At 34.9% G+C, this 24,359-nt stretch overlaps 10 non-coding genes across 10 annotated transcripts; all 10 read left to right on the top strand.

Moving 5' to 3' along the window:
* Positions 1–10,055: 10,055 nt before the first annotated feature.
* Positions 10,056–10,127, top strand: TRNAG-UCC. The gene has a single exon. It is a non-coding gene; the product is annotated as a tRNA-Gly (tRNA).
* Positions 10,128–10,848: 721 nt separating this feature from the next.
* Positions 10,849–10,920, top strand: TRNAG-UCC. The gene has a single exon. It is a non-coding gene; the product is annotated as a tRNA-Gly (tRNA).
* A 1,004-nt stretch (positions 10,921–11,924) lies between these two features.
* On the top strand, positions 11,925–11,996 carry TRNAG-UCC. The gene has a single exon. It is a non-coding gene; the product is annotated as a tRNA-Gly (tRNA).
* A 731-nt stretch (positions 11,997–12,727) lies between these two features.
* Positions 12,728–12,799, top strand: TRNAG-UCC. The gene has a single exon. It is a non-coding gene; the product is annotated as a tRNA-Gly (tRNA).
* Positions 12,800–13,686: 887 nt separating this feature from the next.
* TRNAG-UCC lies at positions 13,687–13,758 on the top strand. The gene has a single exon. It is a non-coding gene; the product is annotated as a tRNA-Gly (tRNA).
* Positions 13,759–14,486: 728 nt separating this feature from the next.
* On the top strand, positions 14,487–14,558 carry TRNAG-UCC. The gene has a single exon. It is a non-coding gene; the product is annotated as a tRNA-Gly (tRNA).
* Positions 14,559–15,271: 713 nt separating this feature from the next.
* TRNAG-UCC lies at positions 15,272–15,343 on the top strand. Its single transcript has one exon. It is a non-coding gene; the product is annotated as a tRNA-Gly (tRNA).
* A 718-nt stretch (positions 15,344–16,061) lies between these two features.
* On the top strand, positions 16,062–16,133 carry TRNAG-UCC. Its single transcript has one exon. It is a non-coding gene; the product is annotated as a tRNA-Gly (tRNA).
* A 761-nt stretch (positions 16,134–16,894) lies between these two features.
* On the top strand, positions 16,895–16,966 carry TRNAG-UCC. The gene has a single exon. It is a non-coding gene; the product is annotated as a tRNA-Gly (tRNA).
* A 722-nt stretch (positions 16,967–17,688) lies between these two features.
* Positions 17,689–17,760, top strand: TRNAG-UCC. Its single transcript has one exon. It is a non-coding gene; the product is annotated as a tRNA-Gly (tRNA).
* The last annotated feature ends 6,599 nt before the right edge of the window (positions 17,761–24,359 follow it).

Here is a 24,359-nt window from a genome sequence, read left to right as displayed (position 1 = left end):
ACCGTGGCCATGAAGAAGTTCGAGGACTTCAAGATGAAGCCAGGGGAGAGCATCGACAGCATGGAATCTCGTTTCATGAAGCTATCAATAGAGATCAGTGATCTCGAGAAGGAGATTCCACAAAAGGAGCTAAACCTGAAGGTCTTACGAGGCCTTACCAAGGAGTGGGAAATGAAGGTGATCACAATGCGTGATCACAGGGATTTGAAGAACACCACAACCGACCAACTATTCAGAGATCTCAAAGCCTTCGAATTTGAGATGTTTCCGAGAGATGAGGACGTGGTGGACAGACGGAATGTGGCACTGGTTGCGGACCAACCAACCACCTCCTCAAGGTCAGATTCTAATCCCACTGATTCTTTATCTGACGAACAGTTTGCTTTCTTCATAAGAAAATTCAGGAAGTTCATGAAGAAGACACCGGAAAGCAATACAAGTTCACCTTCCTCCTCAAGAAGGAAAAATGAGAAATACACATCCAGAAGAATGGAGGAAGAAGATCAAGGTCTATGCTACAACTGCAGGAGACCGGGGCACTTCAAGGCTGACTGTCCTTACCCTAAGGTAAGCAAGTATCAAGGCCTAGAAGGCAGGGACTCCAGGAGAAAGGAGGAATCCAAAGAGAAGCCAGCACAAAGTGGCTTCAAGGGAGATACAAAGAAACATCTGCGCAGAAAGGCGCTTGTTGCTGAGGAACTCGAGAGAACAATCGAGGAGTCCGAGACGTCGAGCTCCAGTGAAAGCAGCAGCAGCTCAGAGGATGAGAGGGGGCTCATCTGCTTATACACCGAGGAATAAGAGAATCAATGCCTAATGGCCATTGACAATGAGGTAACCTCTACTTCCACATCTCGCTGCTCTACTTCTACCTCTCGTTGTTCTTCTTTCAGAAGCGATGAAGATCCCTTTGAGATGCTTGAAACATTTAAAAGGGATCTCGCAGTCGCTAATAGCACTCATGCCAAAATCAGGAAGAAAACAAGAATATGGAAGTCTGAGAGTCCACATGTTAGAACTCACGGATGGAGAAAGCAGATGGGTTTAGGACAAGTTACCAACAGAAAAGACCAGAGTAGCTATTCATAAACCGTCCCTATACACCAGCAATGGAAAGTATAGGAAAGCTACGAAGAATGGCCGGGTAAACAATATCGAGAGATCACCTCGCTATCTCTCGCAAGGCCATTCCAAGTACAAAAAGAGCTACATTCCATATAATGCGCCTCAAGGCAAATATGGAAGGTCTGAGATCCACATAGTTAGGAACTCACGGATGGAGATAGGCAGACTCTATCCATCTAGTGAGAATTGGTTATCGAATCACAATTTCTGGAAGAAACCTCACTTTCAGCAATCTCACATGACCAAACAGCGTATGAAAGGCATGGTGCATAAGCTGATCGAAAAGTCTATACCTAAGTTGATTTATGCACCAAAGAGGCCCAAAACATTTGCTAGCATTCCTTATGATTATCAAACGTACAATGGCTACATTACACCTAGGCCTGGAATAATGAGCATAAGGTATAAATGGATGCCTAAACTCACTAACCCACCAGGACCCAAAGTTTGGGTACCTAAACTTGCTTAATTGCCTTGCAGGACACCAGGGACGTGTGGTTCATTGACAGTGGATGTTCGAGACATATGACGGGAAATCTAATACTGCTAGAGAACATCCAACCTATCGAAGGTCCCTTGGTGACATTTGGCGACAACGAGAAGAAGGGACGCACAAAAGCTGGTGGTGAAATTCAAAAGAATGAGCTGGTTATTAAGGGAGTATCCTACGTTGAAGGGCTCAAGTTCAATCTCCTTAGTACGAGCCAGTTCTGTGACAAAGGCTACAAGGGTGTCTTCACCAAAAGCAAATGCCAGATTATGAGCGAGGAATCTCTCGCAGTCGTCTTGGAAGCAGCAAGGAAAGGAAACATGTACATAGTGGATTGGAGGTCTGCAAAACCATCCCTATGTATGCTAGCAAGGAGCAAGGAAGATTTATGCTGGGATTGGCATAGTAAACTTAGTCATCTGAACTTCAAGACTATCAACAAGCTTACTAAGAGGAACTTAGTGGAAGGACTGCCCAAAGTGACGTTTCGAAAGGATAAAATTTGTGAGGCATGTCAACGGTGCAAACAGATCAAATCCTCTTTCAAGAGCAAAGCCGAGACATCATCCACTAGACCATTAAGTCTTCTTCACATGGACTTATTTGGCCCAGTGGATCCACCCAGCATAAAGGGAAAGAAGTACACTCTTGTGGTAGTAGATGACTACACAAGATTCACATGGACCGTGTTCTTAACCAAGAAAAGCGAGACAAAAGTTGCCCTGCCAAATCTTCTGAAGCAAGTTCAAGTTGAAAAGGATGTCTCGATACTAAAGATCCGGTCAGATCAAGGTGGAGAGTTCGTTAATCAAGTAATCGAGAGCTACTGCAACGAGAACGGGATTCATCATCAACTGTCAGCTGCTCGAACGCCTCAACAAAACGGGGTTGCTGAAAGAAGGAACAGAACTCTCAAAGAAGCCGCAAGGACCATGCTCTCGCAAGCCAACATATCACAAGGATTTTGGGCAGAAGCAATCAACACAGCGTGCTATACCCAAAATCGGTCCTTGATCGTGAAAGGAGTTGGAAAGACTCCATATGAGTTGTGGAATGAAAGAAAACCGAATGTAAGCCACTTCCACACATTCGGGTGCAAATGCTATATCCACAACAATGGGAAGGCTCAACTAAGAACGTTTGAAGAAAAGGCAGATGATGGAGTATTTCTGGGATACTCATCGACAAGCAAAGCATTCAGAGTCTTCAACAAACGGAGTTTGGTGGTTGAAGAGTCCATACATGTTACTTTTGATGAAAGGGCATCGACAGATCAACCATCAAAGATAACGGAAGCAGCTGAGGAAGATCAGCCAGAGTCTATCGAGAGATCAAACTTACCTCTCGAAGACAAGCAGTCGATAGTTCGAGACGTAGCAGAACTCCAGTCAGATTCAGATGATGAAGAGTCTACCAAGAAGAAAGCACCTGACTCAGTTGATCCAATCCAGATCATAGATGTTCAAACCACATCTCAACCTTCAATGGAAGTATCAACTGAAGAGCCACAACCCGACCTAAGATGGCTGAGAAGTCACCCTGCTGATCAAGTGATTGGAGATGTACGTGACAGAGTTCGAACCAGATCAGCATACAGAGAAAGCATGTTTGCTTGCTTTCTATCTCAAATAGAGCCTAAGGTGATCGATGAGGCTCTATGTGATCCAGATTGGGTGCAAGCCATGCAAGAGGAACTTCACCAGTTTGAACGGAACGATGTTTGGGAACTAGTTTCGAGACCTCACCATCAGAATGTCATTGGTACAAAGTGGGTTTTCAGAAACAAGATGAATGAGGATGGAGTTATTGTTAGGAACAAAGCCAGACTTGTTGCAAAAGGCTATTGTCAGGAGGAAGGAATAGATTTTGATGAAACCTTCGCTCCAGTGGCACGTCTCGAAGCCATACGCATCTTTCTCGCATATGCCGCCTTCAAAGACTTTAAGGTATATCAAATGGATGTCAAGAGCGCTTTTCTGAACGGACTTCTCGAAGAAGAGGTGTACGTTGAACAACCTCCGGGTTTCTTGAAGGACGTGGGAGCTGACAAAGTATACAAATTAAAGAAGGCACTTTACGGCTTAAAACAAGCTCCGAGAGCTTGGTATGATACCTTATCCTCTTTTCTACTTCAGTGTGGGTTCACCAAAGGCCTAGTGGACAAAACACTGTTCAGAATTAAGGATGAGGATCACATTTTATTGGTGCAAATCTATGTGGACGATATCATTTTTGGAAGCACCAATCCAGACTTGTGCGAGAAGTTCTCCAGATTGATGAAAGGGAAGTTCGAGATGAGCATGATGGGAGAACTAAACTACTTCCTTGGATTACAAGTGAGACAGCTTAAGGAAGGTATCTTCATCAATCAGGAGAAATACACCAAGGATCTGCTCAGAAAATACAATATAGAAGGGAAATCCTCAGTCAAAGTACCCATGGGAACCTCTCTACGTATCGATGTCGACAGTGAAGGTCGAGAGGTCGATCAAACTACATATCGAGGTATCATCGGATCTCTTCTCTATTTAACTGCTAGTAGACCAGATATATCCTTTGCAGTAGGTGTATGTGCTAGGTTTCAGGCAAGTCCTAAGGAAAGCCACTTAAATGCATCTAAAAAGATTCTTAGATATCTCAAAGGTACGCAAAGTGTTGGACTTTGGTATTCGAGAGGTGGATCTTTCGAACTTATGGGTTATTCAGATGCGGACTTTGCCGGTTGTAAAATAGATCGAAAGAGCACATCAGGGACATGTCAGTTTCTAGGTGGAAGACTTGTCTCATGGTTTAGCAAGAAACAGCATTCGATAGCTACAAGCACCGCTGAGGCAGAGTATGTAGCAGCTGGAAGTTGTTGTGCTCAGATCTTATGGATGAAGCAACAGTTAATGGATTATGGTGTTGAGTGTAAGGAGGTTAAAATTATGTGTGACAACACAAGTGCCATAGCTATCACTCAGAATCCAGTATTACATTCCAGGACGAAACACATTGATATCAAATATCACTTCATCCGAGACCATGTTGAGAAAAATGACATAACTTTGGAATATGTTGCGACGGAGAAGCAACTTGCAGATATTTTCACAAAAGCATTAAGTGAGAATAGATTCTCTCAACTAAGGTTAGAATTGGGAATGATAGAATTGGGATGAATGGTTAAATCTTATCTTCTTGTATTTAGTGCCATGAACTGTTTCGCATGTGAGGGGCGGTTTCATCAACTTTATGGCAGCTTTGGAGTTACACAAGCATTGAATGGTCATTCATATTGCATCCCGTGACTCAAAAGTGGTAACCTTATTGGGCTATAAATAAGAGGGTTTCTTTCAGAAGTTCATATCATCAACTTCCCATGGAGAAAAAGAAAGGAAAAGATGATGTTCCATTCTTTTATAGAGGAAAGAAACCGGCAGTCAAGTCCAAAGATTTTCAAGGAGAAAACTATCCAGAATCAACGAAGGGTGAACAGATTGCGGAGCTTCCTGATAATCCAAGCAAGAATCCTATTCCCATCCAAGGTGAATGGATCCCCAAATACGAGGAGATCCACAATGATGGGACACTGGAATCGGGAGGAGAGTCCTGCACAAGAGGGACTCCTACTGCTGCACATTCTGGAAAAGGGCCTTCCTCAACCAAATGGAGAACCAAGGGAAATGGAGAGGAAGACCAGATGGGACTTTCTGAGGTCAGCAGCAGCCAAAGGGGTGATCATACCTAATCCAAAGACCTTAAGAGGATTAGCGATGAAGATGGTCACTCCCAACTACAGTAAGCAGCTCCGGAGAGAAGAACAAGAAAAGGGAATAGCCACCCCTAGTTCTGTTATTAGAAAAATAGGACTTTAGATGGCTAGTTCCTGCTTTAACGATAGATTCCTATTAGGCTGACCAAGGCCAAACAAAAGTTTCTAAGGAATCTAATAGGATATTGATTCATATGTAATGTATCTGGAAATCACTAAATGAACTTAAGGATATGTTCCAAGTGATATCTTTTAGATGAATCAAACGTGTTTTTCTTGCAATCTGTGTTCGAAAGGTAGTTCGAGAGGTCACCCGATCAGTTTGTCTATATACGTTATGTCTCGAAGAAGGGTAGTTCGAGAGGTCACTTCGAAAGATAACAAACTGATATCTCTGAACGGAGGAATAAGGAGGGTTAGGGATCAATTACTCAGGGGGAAGATCCTTAACCAGATCAAGACGGAGGAATAAGGAGGTTTAGGGATCAATCACTCAGGGGGAAGATCCTTAAACTCATGTGGAAGACAATTCACCTTCGAGAGGTGAATCCGAAAAGTTCAACGAATATATGAGGGGAAACGGCTAACTTTGGATATTAATGCTAGCCACGTGGTCATCGGTTACTGACGGTTTTCCGCACTTAAGGGCATTATCTTGGTTAATGGGAGCATGCCTGTATAAACAGCTCATTATATCCCACTATCCAAAAACCGCATTATACTTTACCAAAATACCCTTACCATATCCTACATACATAACCGTTATAAAGGGTATTTCTGACCTTTTACTTCTTTGAAATTAACCGGTATCTTTCCTCGGATCAAATATTCAACCCTACCCATATATCCAACCCGAATCCACATGATATAAAAGCCAAATCCTTCTTCTTTACCCGGATTCAAGCTAAAACCGTTTACCCAAAATCCCCAAATCCTAAACGCAGTACACATTCCCTCCAAAACATCTAACCTTCATCAATGGCGTCCGAATCCTCTACATCAACCTCATCTTCCGACGCATATCAGAGGGAGTTGCTACACATTCGCTCACAGATCAAACAAGTCAAGGCGGGGAGTATCCTTGATAGAAACGGCTTCATCACCAACTCCCCTAATCCAAAAATGGCGGAAAAAGTCCTGAAGAAGTTTGAGAAAGCAGGACTGATGAAATACATGACGCACGACTACCGGACCATTCACGCCCTCGACTTCACAGAATGGTTCGCAAATGCCAAGGTCACGAAGGGTAAAATCGAAAGCCGCTTTAATGATTTTCCCATCACAACATCTGTAGGTGACCTCAGAGTGGCATTTGATTTCGCGTCATCGGAGGACGCAGTCAAGCATCTATCGGATTACGACTTGGACAAGCAAGCCTTTTGGGAGAAAATCCGACTAGCGACTGCACCACCCAGAGCATCCTCTGCCCTCCGCAAGTACCACCTAAAGGAGAGGTTTGCTCTCGCTGCCGACCTAATCATGAAGTTTNGGCCAAAAATATTGCTGTCACCCAGGTTCGAGAGGTGACACCGTCAGTTATACAAGTACCCTTCGAGGACAGGGCACAAGCCCAGGGGGAACCTCAGGCTACACTGGCCACTGAGGTTGAGAGAGTGCCCCCTACCAGGTCCCTATCAAGAGATTTCTGTGATGATCTTCATGTTGATAATGATGCTGAGGGTACTGGTGAATCTGTGTTTGAACCCCGAGAGGAAGTTCGAGAAGTTGAAGGTACTGGGATCAGTGATCCAGTACAGGGGGATACAGAAGAGCCACGACAGGTGGTTCGAGAGATAGATGTTCCAGCAGCTGAAGCTCAGGATTACATGGTAGCTGCTGATGATCAGGGCATTGTGGTCAGGGACCCAGTGCAACATGCTCTAAATGTTGAGTTGACACCCACTGAATCTGCTCAGATTGATAGATCAGTTGCTCAAGTAATAGCAGATGTCAGATTGGAAGATGATCTCTCGGATAATGGTCGAGAGATCACTACTACAGAGGTTCTGTCTGACGGACAGAATGATGGAGAAGAAGAGGTCACTACTCAGTTGGAAGTGGAAGCACCTATTCTTGATGACTTCTCTAGGGTGATCAGGTGGATCAACTGGAGAACCAGTCCTTTCACTCAACTGATGGCCCAAGCAGCTGAGATGGAGGCAGAAGAACGGTTTGCACTTCAGTGGTTGGGTATCTCAGAGATCCCAGCTCATCATCTCCTAGACCTTGCCCACGAAACAAGAGTATTTAAGCTGAACAATGGAAGATCTGATAAGGGTAAAGGCATAGCTGAAGAAACCGAGGTTGAGCCTGAGGAGGATCCAGAACTTGATGCCCAATTTCGAGAAGATATCAGGCTCGCCACTGCCATCTCCTTGGGACAAAACATTGAATTCACGAGAGGTCCAGGAGAGACCTCTGGGGTTGCTCACGATGATATCGCAATAGCCGCAATCCCACTGTCCCAAGTCAGTAACTCTGCTCTGGACGAACAGGTAGAAGCTTCGAGAGGTGAATCCGAGACCTCTGAAGCACCTCAAGTGGCACCCAACACCGTTCTACTTTTGCCACCACCTGCGTCCTCACCCTCGATTGACAACGATGAAGCTCAGACAGTTCGAGAGGGTGTAGTTCCGTTTCTCACACTGCCGGGTTTTCCTACTGCTCCTGAAATAATTATCATTCCAGACTCATCGGAGCAGACTGAAATGCAGTCCAATGAGCACTTAGAGCAGATTGCCCCAAGTCCTGCTGGTTCGAGGAGTACTGATGATACCATCGAAGGTGGAAACCGGGAAGCACCTGTCGACACTTCGTCTCCAACCTCACCAGCAGATGACCAAGTTCCCAGCACTGGTTCGAGAAGTGACGCTGAAGGGGAACTTCTATTGGATGGAAACCGGGAAGCGTCCAATACCGAAGAACCCTCTACGGCTGATCCTATCTCCACAGTTGCTGAAGCTGAGGCTCCAGGTTCGAGAGGTGAAGAGCAAGAAGTGATCCATCCCTCAGGTGGAAACCGGGAAGCGCCTGACATGGAGCTACCTTCGAGTTCTGAACCCGGTGTCCCTGTGGCCCCTCAGACACTTAATCGAGAGGTGGACTCGCAACTGCAAGTCATGGGTGGAAATCTGGAAGCACCCAAGTCCCCTCCAACGAAAGGTACCTATCGATCCTTTTCTCCTTCTACTTCTGATCATGATCAACAGGCCGCGCAAGAGTTCTTTGGCGAAGTACGTCAATTTATGGCTGATCAAACTCAGAAGATGGCTCGCTTTGAGCGCGTACTGGCCATTGTTCGAAATGCTGCACTACCCGTGGCTGGCACAACCGAGTCTCAGGCCAATCATGAAGAACTACTCGAACAGGCAGTATGGGCTGAGACTGCAGCACAGAAAGTTGCCGATGAGGCTGCTCTCGCTCGAGCAGAGGCTGCAAGTGCGAAAGCTGAACTAGCTGAGTTACGAGCAGAGCTGCGAGCCTTCCAATATTCCAGTGAACTTCGACAGGATGTGATGAAGGCCATACTCGATGACCTGTCGAACCAAGTGCCTGCCCAACTTCAAGCAATCTTCGAAGGTATGTCCATCCTCCTCTCCCATGCTGATGATGCCAACAAGGGGGAAAATAAAGGGAAAAAGAATGGGGAAAATACAACGGGCAAGAAAAGGGCAGCAAGTGAACCAGCTGGACCTCCTCCGAAAATACCAAGAATTATGAGTAGTCCAACTGTTAGGATAATTGCCTTCCAAGCAATAGACCCGGGTTCGACTCCCGGCAAACGCAATAAAGATTCATATATGTCATATTAATTAATATATAAATAGAACGAGTACGTCTTAACTAAGGTTGTGTCCCTTTTTGATACGTTATGCTATATGAATTTTACTATATAATTATATTATGAAAGAAATATCCATACCATTATAACTCATGTTTTGATTATTATTATCACGTACATGCATTCGAAATATATTTTCTTATATTCTTCATTGGTAAGAATGTATGTAGTAGACGTTATATATTTTCATTTATTCTTCAATGGTAATAATATATTTTGTCACTCACTTGTACTTTGAATAATAAAAAATGTTATTGAGTTTGATATATACGTTTATTTTGATAATTATGTGATAACTAATGACCTTATTATTATATAATATTGAAGTACATTTAAAATTATTACGAAATATATTATTTTATAATTCATATAATTAATAAATGTACGTTAAATTTAATGTACCGCACGGGTAAAATACTAGTACCTAAACAAATGTGTACCAATCTTTAGTACGTATGATTCCAAAAGTTAACAGCAGTACTCAAAATTATCTTTAAAAAATAACAAACAAAGAAAAAAAAATTCAGAACACCTAATTACATTTCAAACTCATTAATTACCTATATTTATAACTCTCGTTTTGATATATCACGTTTAGACAATTTTTTTTTGACAAAACAATTTATNCTTTAGTACGTATGAGTCCAAAAGTTAATAGCAGTACTCAAAATTATCTTTAAAAAATAACAAACAAACAAAAAACAAAAACCCAACACACCCGAATCACATTTTAAACAAATTAACTATATTTATAACTCTCGTTTTGATATATCACGTTTAGACAATTTTTTTGGCAAAACAATTTATTAGAAATTTAATATTTAATTATAGGTTAAGTTATATAGCAAGCGTTTGTAGTCCAACGGTTAGGATAATTGCCTTCCAAGCAATAGACCCGGGTTCGACTCCCGGCAAACGCAAGAAAGAATGTCATATTAATTAATATATAAATAGAACGAGTACGTCTTAACTAAGGTTGTGTCCCTTTTTGATACGCTATGATTTATAAATTGTACTATATAATTATATTATGAAAGAAATATCCATACCATTATAACTCATGTTATCTGTTTTTGATTATTATTATCACGTACATGCATTCGAAATATATTTTCTTATATTCTTCATTGGTAAGAATGTATGTAGTAGATGTTATATATTTTTATTTATTCTTCAATGGTAATAATATATTTTGTCACTAGTTTGTACTTTGAATAATAAAAAATGTTATTGAGTTTGTTACATTTGTTTATTTTTATAATTATGTGATAATTAATGAAAATATTATTATATAATATTGAAGTACATTTAAAATTATTACGAAATATATTATTTTATAATTCATATAATTAATAAATGTACGTTAAATTTAATGTAACTCACAGGTAAAGTACTAGTATCTAAACAAATGTGTACTAATCTTTAGTACGTATGAGTCCAAAAGTTAATAGCAGTACTCAAAATTATCTTTAAAAAATAACAAACAAACAAAAAACAAAAACCCAACACACCAGAATCACATTTTAAACAAATTAACTATATTTATAACTCTCGTTTTGATATATCACGGTTAGACAATTTTTTTGGCAAAACAATTTATTAGAAATTTAATATTTAATTATAGGTTAAGTTATATATCAAGCGTTTTTAGTCCAACGGTTAGGATAATTGCCTTCCAAGCAATAGACCTGGGTTCGACTCCCGACAAACGCAAGAAAGATTAATATATGTCATATAAGGTTGTGTCCCTTATTCATACGTCATGCTATATGAATTGTACTATATAATTATTATGAAAGAAATATCCATACCGTTATAACTCATGTTATCTTTTTTTTTTTTTATTATTATCACGTACATGCATTCGAAATNACCTGGGTTCGACTCCCGACAAACGCAAGAAAGATTAATATATGTCATATAAGGTTGTGTCCCTTATTCATACGTCATGCTATATGAATTGTACTATATAATTATTATGAAAGAAATATCCATACCGTTATAACTCATGTTATCTTTTTTTTTTTTTATTATTATCACGTACATGCATTCGAAATATATTTTCTTATATTCTTCATTGGTAAGAATGTATGTAGTAGATGTTATATATTTGCATTTATTCTTCAATGGTAATAATATATTTTGTCACTAATTTCATTTATTCTTCAATGGTAATAATATATTTTGTCACTAATTTGTACTTTGAATAAATGGTAATAATATATTTTGTCACTAATTTGTACTTTGAATAATAAAAAATAATATATTTTGTCACTAATTTGTACTTTGAATAATAAAAAATGTTATTGAGTTTGTTACATATGTTTATTTTTATAATTATGTGATAATTAATGACTATATTATTATATAATATTGAAGTACATTTAAAATTATTACGAAATATATTCTTTTATAATTCATATAATTGATAAATGTACGTTAAATTTAATGTACCGCACGGGTAAAATACCAGTACCTAAACAAATGTGTACTGATCTTTAGTACGTATGAGTCCAAAAGTTAACAGCAGTACTCAAAATTATCTTTAAAAAATAACAAACAAACAAAAAACAAAAACCCAACACACCCGAATCACATTTTAAACAAATTAACTATATTTATAACTCTCGTTTTGATATATCACGGTTAGACAATTTTTTTGGCAAAACAATTTATTAGAAATTTAATATTTAATTATAGGTTAAGTTATATAGCAAGCGTTTGTAGTCCAACGGTTAGGATAATTGCCTTCCAAGCAATAGACCCGGGTTCGACTCCCGGCAAACGCAAGAAGGATTAATATATGTCATATTAATTAATAAAAAATAAAATTAAATAGAATGAGTACGTCTTAACTAAGGTTGTGTCCCTTTTTGATACGCTATGCTTTATAAACTGTACTATATAATTATATTATGAAAGAAATATCCATACCATTATAACTCATGTTTTGATTATTATTATCACGTACATGCATTCGAAATATATTTTCTTATATTCTTCATTGGTAAGAATGTATGTAGTAGACGTTATATATTTTCATTTATTCTTCAATGGTAATAATATATTTTGTCACTAATTTGTACTTTGAATAATAAAAAATGTTATTGAGTTTGTTACATATGTTTATTTTTATAATTATGTGATAACTAATGACCATATTATTATATAATATTGAAGTACATTTAAAATTATTACGAAATTTATTATTTTATAATTCATATAATTAATAAATGTACGTTAAATTTAATGTACCGCACGGGTAAAATACTAGTACCTAAACAAATGTGTACCAATCTTTAGTACGTATGATTCCAAAAGTTAACAGCAGTACTCAAAATTATCTTTAAAAAATAACAAACAAAGAAAAAAAAATTCAGAACACCTAATTACATTTCAAACTCATTAATTACCTATATTTATAACTCTCGTTTTGATATATCACGTTTAGACAATTTTTTTTTGACAAAACAATTTATTAGAAATTTAATATTTAATTATAGGTTAAGTTATATTTCAAGCGTTTTTAGTCCAACGGTTAGGATAATTGCCTTCCAAGCAATAGACCTGGGTTCGACTCCCGGCAAACGCAAGAAAGATTAATATAGGTCATATTAATAATTGATAAAAAACATAAATAAATAGAACTAGTACGTCTTAACTAAGGTTGTGTCCCTTATTCATACGTTATGCTATATGAAATATCCATACCGTAATAATTCATGTTATCTTTTTTGCATTCGAAATATATTTTCTTATATTCTTAAATGGTAAGAATGTATGTAGTAGACGCTATATATTTTCATTTATTCTTCAATGGTAATAATATATTTTGTCACTAATTTGTACTTTGAATAATAAAAAATGTTATTGAGTTTGATATATACGTTTATTTTGATAATTATGTGATAATTAATGACCATATTATTATATAATATTGAAGTACATTTAAAATTATTACGAAATATTTAATTTTTTGAAATACGAAATTTATTATTTTATAATTCATATAATTAATAAATGTACGTTAAATTTAATGTAACTCACAGGTAAAGTACTAGTATCTAAACAAATGTGTNGTGATAATTAATGACCATATTATTATATAATATTGAAGTACATTTAAAATTATTACGAAATATTTAATTTTTTGAAATACGAAATTTATTATTTTATAATTCATATAATTAATAAATGTACGTTAAATTTAATGTAACTCACAGGTAAAGTACTAGTATCTAAACAAATGTGTACTAATCTTTAGTACGTATGAGTCCAAAAGTTAACAGCAGTACTCAAAATTATCTCTAAAAAATAACAAACAAACAAAAAACAAAAACCCAACACACCCGAATCACATTTTAAACAAATTAACTATATTTATAACTCTCGTTTTGATATATCACGTTTAGACAATTTTTTTGGCAAAACAATTTATTAGAAATTTAATATTTAATTATAGGTTAAGTTATATAGCAAGCGTTTGTAGTCCAACGGTTAGGATAATTGCCTTCCAAGCAATAGACCCGGGTTCGACTCCCGGCAAACGCAAGAAAGATTCATATATGTCATATTAATTAATATATAAATAGAACGAGTACGTCTTAACTAAGGTTGTGTCCCTTTTTGATACGTTATGCTATATGAATTGTACTATATAATTATTATGAAAGAAATATCCATACCGTTATAACTCATGTTATCTTTTTTTGATTATTATTATCACGTACATGCATTCGAAATATATTTTCTTATATTCTTCATTGGTAAGAATGTATGTAGTAGATGTTATATATTTTCATTTATTCTTCAATGGTAATAATATATTTTGTCACTAATTTGTACTTTGAATAATAAAAAATGTTATTGAGTTTGATATATACGTTTATTTTGATAATTATGTGATAACTAATGACCATATTATTATATAATATTGAAGTACATTTAAAATTATTACGAAATATATTATTTTATAATTCATATAATTAATAAATGTACGTTAAATTTAATGTACCGCACGGGTAAAATACTAGTACCTAAACAAATGTGTACCAATCTTTAGTACGTATGATTCCAAAAGTTAACAGCAGTACTCAAAATTATCTTTAAAAAATAACAAACAAAGAAAAAAAAATTCAGAACACCTAATTACATTTCAAACTCATTAATTACCTATATTTATAACTCTCGTTTTGATATATCACGTTTAGACAATTTTTTTTTGACAAAACAATTTATTAGAAATTTAATATTTAATTATAGGTTAAGTTATATTTCAAGCGTTTTTAGTCCAACGGTTAGGATAATTGCCTTCCAAGCAATAGACCTGGGTTCGACTCCCGGCAAACGCAAGAAAGATTAATATAGGTCATATTAATAATTGATAAAAAACATAAATAAATAGAACTAGTACGTCTTAACTAAGGTTGTGTCCCTTATTCATACGTTATGCTATATGAAATATCCATACCGTTATAATTCATGTTATCTTTTTTGCATTCGAAATATATTTTCTTATATTCTTAATTGGTAAGAATGTATGTAGTAGACGTTATATATTTTCATTTATTCTTCAATGGTAATAATATATTTTGTCACTAATTTCTACTTTGAATAATAAAAAATGTTATTGAGTTTGATATATACGTTTATTTTGATAATTATGTGATAATTAATGACCATATTATTATATAATATTGAAGTACATTTAAAATTATTACGAAATATTTAATTTTTTGAAATACGAAATTTATTATTTTATAATTCATATAATTAATAAATGTACGTTAAATTTAATGTAACTCACAGGTAAAGTACTAGTATCTAAACAAATGTGTACTAATCTTTAGTACGTATGAGTCCAAAAGTTAACAGCAGTACTCAAAATTATCTTTAAAAAATAACAAACAAACAAAAAACAAAAACCCAACACACCCGAATCACATTTTAAACAAATTAACTATATTTATAACTCTCATTTTGATATATCACGTTTAGACAATTTTTTTGGCAAAACAATTTATTAGAAATTTAATATTTAATTATAGGTTAAGTTATATAGCAAGCGTTTGTAGTCCAACGGTTAGGATAATTGCCTTCCAAGCAATAGACCCGGGTTCGACTCCCGGCAAACGCAAGAAAGAATGTCATATTAATTAATATATAAATAGAACGAGTACGTCTTAACTAAGGTTGTGTCCCTTTTTGATACGCTATGATTTATAAATTGTACTATATAATTATATTATGAAAGAAATATCCATACCATTATAACTCATGTTATCTGTTTTTGATTATTATTATCACGTACATGCATTCGAAATATATTTTCTTATATTCTTCATTGGTAAGAATGTATGTAGTAGATGTTATATATTTTTATTTATTCTTCAATGGTAATAATATATTTTGTCACTAGTTTGTACTTTGAATAATAAAAAATGTTATTGAGTTTGTTACATTTTATTTTTATAATTATGTGATAATTAATGAAAATATTATTATATAATATTGAAGTACATTTAAAATTATTACGAAATATATTATTTTATAATTCATATAATTAATAAATGTACGTTAAATTTAATGTACCGCACTGGTAAAATACCAGTACCTAAACAAATGTGTACTGATCTTTAGTACGTATGAGTCCAAAAGTTAATAGCAGTACTCAAAATTATCTTTAAAAAATAACAAACAAACAAAAAACAAAAACCCAACACACCCGAATCACATTTTAAACAAATTAACTATATTTATAACTCTCGTTTTGATATATCACGGTTAGACAATTTTTTTGGCAAAACAATTTATTAGAAATTTAATATTTAATTATAGGTTAAGTTATATAGCAAGCGTTTGTAGTCCAACGGTTAGTATAATTGCCTTCCAAGCAATAGACCCGGGTTCGACTCCTGGCAAACGCAAGAAGGATTAATATATATAATATTAATTAATAAAAAATAAAATTAAATAGAACGAGTACGTCTTAACTAAGGTTGTGTCCCTTTTTGATACGCTATGCTTTATAAATTGTACTATATAATTATATTATGAAAGAAATATCCATACCATTATAACTCATGTTATCTTTTTTTGATTATTATTATCACGTACATGCATTCGAAATATATTTTCTTATATTCTTAATTGGTAAGAATGTATGTAGTAGACATTATATATTTTCATTTATTCTTCAATGGTAATAATATATTTTGTCACTAATTTGTACTTTGAATAATAAAAAATGTTATTGAGTTTGATATATACGTTTATTTTGATAATTATGTGATAATTAATGACCATATTATTATATAATATTGAAGTACATTTAAAATTATTACGAAATATTTTTTTTTTGAAATACGAAATTTATTATTTTATAATTCATATAATTAATAAATGTACGTTAAATTTAATGTAACTCACAGGTAAAGTACTAGTATCTAAACTAATGTGTACTAATCTTTAGTACGTATGATTCCAAAAGTTAACAGCAGTACTCAAAATTATCTTTAAAAAATAACAAACAAACAAAAAACAAAAATTCAGCACACCCTAATTACATTTCAAACTCATTACCTATATTTATAACTCTCGTTTTGATATATCACGTTTAGACAATTTTTTTTGGCAACACAATATATTAGAAATTTAATATTTAATTATAGGTTAAGTTATATAGCAAGCGTTTGTAGTCCAACGGTTAGGATAATTGCCTTCCAAGCAATAGACCCGGGTTTGACTCCCGACAAACGCAAGAAAGATTCATATACGTCATATTAATTAATAAATAGAACGAGTACGTCTTAACTAAGGTTATCTACCGTTTTGATACGTTATGCTATATGAATTGTACTATATAATTATTATGAAAGAAATATCCATACCGTTATAACTCATCTTATCTTTTTTTTATTATTATTATCACGTAGATGCATTCGAAATATATTTTCTTATATTCTTCGTTGGTAAGAATGTATGTAGTAGATGTTATATATTTTCATTTATTCTTCAATGGTAATAATATATTTTGTCACTAATTTGTACTTTGAATAATAAAAAATGTTATTGAGTTTGTTACATATGTTTATTTTTATAATTATGTGATAATTAATGACCATATTATTATATAGTATTGAAGTACATTTAAAATTATTACGAAATATATTCTTTTATAATTCATATAATTAATAAATGTACGTTAAATTTAATGTACCACACGGGTAAAATACTAGTACCTAAACAAATGTGTACTGATCTTTAGTACGTATGAGTCCAAAAGTTAACAGCAGTACTCAAAATTATCTTTAAAAAATAACAAACAAACAAAAAACAAAAACCCAACACACCCGAATCACATTTTAAACAAATTAACTATATTTATAACTCTCGTTTTGATATATCACGTTTAGACAATTTTTTTGGCAAAACAATTTATTAGAAATTTAATATTTAATTATAGGTTAAGTTATATAGCAAGCGTTTGTAGTCCAACGGTTAGGATAATTGCCTTCCAAGCAATAGACCCGGGTTTGACTCCCGGCAAACGCAAGAAAGATTCATATACGTCATATTAATTAATAAATAGAACGAGTACGTCTTAACTAAGGTTGTCTCCCTTTTTGATACGTTATGCTATATGAATTGTACTATATAATTATTATGAAAGAAATATCCATACCATTATAACTCATGTTATCTCTTTTTTATTATTATTATCACGTAGATGCATTCGAAATATATTTTCTTATATTCTTCATTGGTAAGAATGTATGTAGTAGATGTTATATATTTTCATTTATTCTTCAATGGTAATAATATATTTTGTCACTAATTTGTACTTTGATATGAATCACAAATTAATCTATATTATAAATCTCATTATAATTATAGAAAGGTAAAAAAAATATCAAAAAGTTATAAATTAAATCCAAAAATACAAATAGATACAGAAATTGTTGGTCCCGATAGGGTGGTGAAAAGTCTAGAAGGGGGGTGAATAGACTTTTCTAACAATTAAAAACTTTATAACACTTCAACAACAGAGATTTCAAGTGAATAAATTCAACTTGAAATGTGCAACGGAATACCGTACGGTAAAGTGCTATAAAATAAAACTGCGTAAAACTGAAGACATACTTGACATGCAATACGTTGAAAAATCTCAAAATAGATCAAAGAATATGTATGCAAAGTTTGAACCACATGCGAACGTAGGAACACACAAATCCAGATAATATGATCAACACAGTACGTAAGGATTAGTGAGTTAGAAATGTAAGTATGTAAAGTGCAGTAAGGTAAATAGACAAAGATTTATAGTGGTTCAAAGGTGGTGCAATCCTCCTAATCCACTCTTCTCCTTCACTCCAAGGAGGGAATTCCACTATCTCGTTCACCCAGATACAAATAGTGAAACACTAGTGCTACCCAAGCACTTCCCGAGTGTTTCGCACAAAGCTACACTCAACCACGAGCTCTTCGCACAAAGCTAAGCTCCCGAGTGCCTCGCACACAGCTACGCTCCGGAACGTCTCGCACAAAGCTACGTTCCAACCAAGTGTTTCGCACACAGCTACACTTAGTTCACCCGAGTGTTTCGCACACAGCTACACTCCTTTCTACACTCAGTAGAGATACAACTGTTGAAAGAAATAATGATTTCTTTTCTAAGACTTGAATTCTCTCGTGTATAGCTCGATATCTCAGCACTTTGTATTTTTCATTGTTGGTCCGATGCAACCGTAATAACTCTGTATCTCGTATGTCCCGTTCGTGCTCTATTAATTCACTGAGATCTCTTCTTTTTTGTCTTCAAGTCTTCTTGGGCTTTTTATAATTCAAAGAATTATTTGCCCGTTATGAAGATTCAAATTTTGAACATTCACTTGATCTGATTGGTCATTCCAATCTGATCTTGATGGCTATACCTCCTCATTTAATGACCATACCGTTGATTTGATAACTTGCCAATTTGATTTGATAAGATCTCCATTTTGATCTGCACATTTAATGCCTCTGGTAATTTTGAAAAATTACCTCTACAAATTGCTCACCAAAGTCTTCTAATTCGGCTTGATTGATCTTTGAAAATTGTAGCCTCCAATTTTTGACTTATTGCCTTGACAGCCTGATATTGTGGACTTTGTATCTTTCCAGAGCTTGATATTTTTGATTTGTTGCAATCTTGATTTGATCTTGGGCAAGTTGATCTTTCAAAATATTTTCTGGGTGATTCTTGCTTGAGTATGAACAATGATCTTCAGAAAATCACCATCTTCAGATTTCTTCTGGTTCATGGCATTACGTACTGGACCATATAAAAATGTTTGAAGCATGCAAATTTTGGCTAAGTGTAAGTTCCACTATGAATTGCTCCAAAGCTTACTCCATTATGGTCTTCACGCGTTCAAAGTCTAGCCAAAGTTCCTCTATAGTTGACTATTGACTTTGACTTCCTCCATGAGTTGCCCTATTGACCAAAAATTAGCTCCAAAGAATTGGCGTGTAACTAGCTCCCAAGCTTCATCTTTGTAAATTAAAATATAGCAAGTAGGATTCGAATGCTAGACCAATAGGTAGTATGCTCAAGTCTTTAACCATTGCTCCATTTCAGCTCATTCAATTATATTTATCAAGATAATATATTTGATCCTTCTTTGCATTGTATAGCGTATGATGTAGAGATAGTGGATCTTGATCTTCTTTGACTAGCTCTGGAGCTTGACTTCCTCCATAGGTTACTCCATAAGTTCCTCCATCATCGACCCAAAATTTGACTTCCCTTTGGAGTTGGATAGTGATACTTCTAGCGCTATTTCTTGGTCTTCAAAGCTAAAATGTTCTCCATAGGATTCAAACTCATGCCTTCTAGCAAAGACAACCTCGGTCTTGCCCATTGGATCATATAGACTCATATGTATAGTAGAAGCAAATAACTTACAAGACTCATGACAAAATGAACTCTATAATACAATAATTCGAACCAAAATAATGGCATGACTTGTCTTCCGGGTCTAATCTCTACACTCTATAAAATAAAATAGGGGATTTCTGAAATTACATATTGGTTCATCAAAACTATTACAATTTTATTCCTAACAGAAATAAATTCCATAAGTTATAATTTTGATATTATGTAATAATAATATTTTTATATTCATCTTCTAAAGAGTGGGGAGAGTAGGTAGGAAAGTATACTCAAAACAGCAATTAAGCCCCAATCTATAAAAAGCTTCAATTGAACTCCTCAACTTGTTAAGTTTGTCAATTTGACCAATTTGCCTATAACCTTCAAGTTAATGTTGAAATAAGCAGCCCTGTGGATTAAAAAGCATACGTGTATATGCCAACACATAAATACATTTTTACTTAACATTAAAATGAAAATAAAATCTTCTAGCCCTTCTGCCATAGTCGTTCTCCTCATCTTAAAATTAAAAGATGTGCCTCATCATTGTCTTCTCCACAAGATCCAAGAACCGCCCGGTGCGTGCTTGCATTGCCGGTGATTAGTCTAGCCAATGATCACAGAGATTCAGAAAGTTCCAACTCAATAAAAATAGTTTTCGGCGTCTTGGGTGCGGTTATTGGGGGAGTTTTAGCTGCGATTTTGATGGTCAGGATGTACAGGAATGGTAAGAAGAAGAAGAAGGGGAATCTAAACATTTCAGGCCTAACTAGTATAGTAATGAGTCATTTTTTCCCAACACAGGCGGGGTGAGGTGGTTCGGACGAGCGGAGTTAGAAGAAGCGATGAATGGGATTTCCGAGAGGAATTTGATTGGGAAGGGTGGGAGTGGGGTTGTGTACAAAGGGATCTTATCATATGGTAGCATAGTTGTAGTGAAGCAAATTCAAGATTTTGATTCTAGAGGGGATGAAGAGTTCACTAATGAAGCGTTAATCAATGGTGCAGCTTCAATGTTGTCTACCAACAGAGTTTTTGGAGTCGTCAATGTTGTCTACCAATAGAGCTTTTGGATTCATCAATGTGTCTACTAACAAAGCTTTTGGAGTGGTCAATATAATGGTGTCTACTAACAGCATTGTTGGAGTCAAAATGGAGTCGGCAATGGCAGAGGTACGTACAGAGTGGGTGGGAATTCATTTGGGAATTGCGAATTGGGGATTAGATTAGGATTTTTATTTATTATTTTACTTATTTTGTTTTGGTTTTGATTTTAATGTTAAGTAAAAATGTATTTATGTGTTGGCATATACACGTATATTTTTTAATCCACATGGTTGCTTATGTCAGCATTAACCTGAAGTTTACTGGCAAATTATTCAAATTGTACAAATTTGACAAGTTGAGGGGTTCGATTGGAGCTTTTTATTGATTGAGAGCTTAATTGCTGTTTTGAGTATACTTTGAGGGTCTATTTGACCCTTATCCCTATCCCTATATAATAATATCCTTAAATTCATCAACGTAGTGAGGGGAAATTTAATGTAAAAGTAAATAATTTATAGGATTTTGAACCAATGACCTTTAACATAACACCCACTTTGCCCACCAACTAATAAACCAATTCATACTCCAATATCCCAAACGTATATTTTAAATACTAATACTAAAATTGCATAGTATATATAGAAGGTGATGGCGTGGGGTGGGGGCCCCTATTCAAGCATGGGTCTTCGGCAAGGGCCCAGCTTGACCTTGCCCTGGGCCGAGCCTGTATTGAATATGCCCATTGCACTCCAATTTGACAGGTATCCATGTTGCCAAAAATTATATGATTGTGCAATTGTACGTCTTTGTCTTTTTGTATAACGACTTTGTCCTTCCCCTGAAAGATTACGTTAATTCAAAAAGGAACATGCTACCTTTTTGCCTTTACTTTATCCTTAGTTGAGAGATGTCCAAATGTCTTCATGATACTTCATCAGGAATCTTCTTTCTATGTGTAGAACTTGGATGAAAAAGACTTGACTTCTTGATTCCGCTGGTAGACTTCAACTGATTGCCTACTTGAAGGTTTGTTGATCTACTTGATCCGCTGCTAAGTCTTGATTGCTTCAAGGTCAGTTGATATGACTTCAACTGATTTACTTGATCACTGCTTAGTCTTCAAGACTTCTCTATTGGTTGCTCTACTTCACTTGGAATATTTTTCAGATCTTCACTTTTGTTGGTTGGCTACTTGTTTAGTTGATTGGCTTAGGCACATATCAACTAGTTTCAACTTTTACGATAAAAAATGGGGGTATCTACAGTCCTAATACAATCTTCTAAGACTATTCTAAGGCATCACCAAANTTGTTGGTTGGCTACTTGTTTAGTTGATTGGCTTAGGCACATATCAACTAGTTTCAACTTTTACGATAAAAAATGGGGGTATCTACAGTCCTAATACAATCTTCTAAGACTATTCTAAGGCATCACCAAATGTAAATCTAAGTACAATCAATCCTAACAAAGAGTACGTGGTTAGGATTGTTGGTTGGCTGCTTGTTTAGTTGATTGGCTTAGGCACATATCAACTAGTTTCAACTTTTACGATAAAAAATGGGGGTATCTACAGTCCTAATACAATCTTCTAAGACTATTCTAAGGCATCACCAAATGNTGGGGGGGGGGGGGGGGGGGGGGAGATAGTGTGTATTTTTTTTATCCATTTTATGATATCACCAACTTGATTTTAGGTTCATCTTATCCTACTTCAAATTTGTATTTTTTGCAAGTTTGGAAGATTGAATGTTTGTTGCTTGAAAATTTAGAAAGTGAGGATGAAATAGTAAAGGATATGGCTATAAAACTGAAATTGAAGTTTGACAAGTATTGGGATGAGTACAATATAATACTTGCAATGGGAGCTATTCTTGACCCAAGCTTGAAATTGGAATTTGTGAAATATTGTTATAAGAAGATTGATCTACTTACTTGTCAAGGCAAGGTTGAATGGATAAAGAACAAATTATACATGTTGTACAATGAATATAAGAAGAAGAGTGTTGGTTCTTCATCTTCTAGAGTTTCTACTTCTCAATCACGAGAATCTTTGGTAACAAATATTTGTGTAGTAAGAAGGGGAAGAAGAAAAGGAAAACTGGATGAAACTCTTCTTAGTGTAAGTTAATTCTTTTTAGTTCATATTCACACATATATTTATATTGTTAATTATATTTGTTTATTCGTTATTGGTTAACATGTATAAATGCTTAAATTATGTAGGATTATCTTGATTATCGAATCAAAGGTGAAAGTAGTAGTAGTCGAGATTCAAAGTCTAATTTAGACAAATACTTGGAAGAAGAGCAATTAAATCAATTGGATAATATAGATGTGCTCTTGTATTGGAAAGGAAAAGAACAACGTTATGGGGAACTTGCTAAAGTGGCATGTGATGTGCTTTCTATTCCTATTAGAAGTGTAGCATCTGAATTCTCCTTTAGCATTGGAGATTATATTTTGAACAAATATAGAAATAGGTTCCTCCTAAAAAAAATATAAGCTCTTATTTGTGCATGTAATTAATTGTATAGATTTTCTACAAATAGTAATATTAGTTTCTTTATCAAGTTTGATTTATTTGTTTGTACCATTAAATAAATGCTATCTTTTTTAGATGAAGATGATGTTGATGAAGTTGGAGTTAGAGCTTCAAATGTTGATGGGGGAAGAATAAGGGAAAAGAAGATCCATTGTTATTTTACATTTGATTTCTTTTTATTTTTTTGTTTTGTTTTGAACTTTAATCTTGACTGTGGATTTGTGGCATCTGAATTGTAGAATTATGGTCCTTATGAAGTTATGGTATTTCAATTTGTAGTTTATGAGAATTATGGACATTTGGATGTTAATCATGTTAGTCTATTAGGGACTCATAAATTAAATAATTTTATCAACATTATTCCTCTCCAACCCGTCAACGTCGTGGGTGAATTTTAGTTTAGTGATTCAGCCCTCCCGATAAGCCAACATCCCGCAATTTAGCGTTAGGGCCAACCTAACCCCATCCCCAATGGCAAATTATTGTATGGACCATGGTCCACACAGCTGTGTGGACCATGATAAAAGGTACATTTTTAATGTACTAAATGTACATTATTTTTGTACTGAATGTACATTATTTTTATACTATAAAAATAATGTACATTCAGTACACAAATAATGTACATTATTTTTATACTGAATGTACATT

Source organism: Ipomoea triloba, chromosome 8, assembly GCF_003576645.1.
Source record: "Ipomoea triloba cultivar NCNSP0323 chromosome 8, ASM357664v1".
Taxonomy (NCBI): Eukaryota; Viridiplantae; Streptophyta; class Magnoliopsida; order Solanales; family Convolvulaceae; genus Ipomoea; species Ipomoea triloba.
Note: the sequence above shows the minus strand (reverse complement) of the source record. Positions and strands in the feature narration are given on the sequence as shown.